Source organism: Penaeus monodon, chromosome 33 (assembly GCF_015228065.2).
Source record: "Penaeus monodon isolate SGIC_2016 chromosome 33, NSTDA_Pmon_1, whole genome shotgun sequence".
Taxonomy (NCBI): Eukaryota; Metazoa; Arthropoda; class Malacostraca; order Decapoda; family Penaeidae; genus Penaeus; species Penaeus monodon.
In genome coordinates this window covers 24,472,346-24,473,164 of record NC_051418.1, presented here as the reverse complement: position 1 = coordinate 24,473,164, position 819 = coordinate 24,472,346, and the positions used below count along the sequence as shown (strand labels likewise).

Here is an 819-nt window from a genome sequence, read left to right as displayed (position 1 = left end):
TACTTTACAAACTATATTTTCTTTGCAACGTCTCCTAGTAATTCGTTTCCCCCATCCCTCCTTTCATTCCAGCATTGCTTTTCTCTCCCCTTTTCCTCTCTCTTCCCCTATTCTTTATATATCCCTATCTCTCTCCTTTACTAAATATTTGTTTATTCTTCTCCTTCACTTTCTCCTCTTTCTCTCTTCCCTTGTTATTTCTATTCACCGATTTTTTCTCTCCAAAGTTTGCCCTTCACGCCTCTCTCCGAACCCAGAAACGACAACGAGACCAAGGTGGCGACACTCTGGGCGAGGGTCGTGTCGGGATGAAATGTCTGTCGACCCGGAATGGATGACCCGAAGATTTTCCTGTCGTTTCTGACAGATTGCTTTGACCCGTTGCTGATCTACTCCCTATTCCTATTCCGGCCATGCTAATCCCAAATCTGAGAGGCCAACGGAAAAGAAACACAGAAATCCGACTCCGGCACACACAGCGGCCCCAATCTTTACAGTCCGCGTCTACCGCAGCAGAAAGTTACAGCGTGGGATAATGCCATTAGACCATTCGTGACTCAACTCAGGTAGTGCAAGAGGACACCAGCTAGAAATCCCACTGTACGAAACCCAAGCTAATGCCTGGACAGTGGTCATAATGGCACAACACAGCGGTTATACAGTATGTGTTCACTGTGGTTGGGATGGCACACGGGTTTTAAATTGCGCCAAAGAACCGCAAAAAAGGTAGATTATATTTGTTTAGTCATCATGACTTTCTACTCTCATAGTCGCTGCAAGTCCATAGATGACAAAATAATAGTTATTATTAATTTCGCA

At 44.7% G+C, this 819-nt stretch overlaps 1 protein-coding gene across 1 annotated transcript in view; it reads right to left on the bottom strand.

Moving 5' to 3' along the window:
• LOC119594179 (restin homolog) overlaps positions 1 to 819 on the bottom strand; it is a gene marked incomplete at its 3' end in the record, with an annotated part of 178,844 nt that overhangs the window by 5,069 nt on the left and 172,956 nt on the right.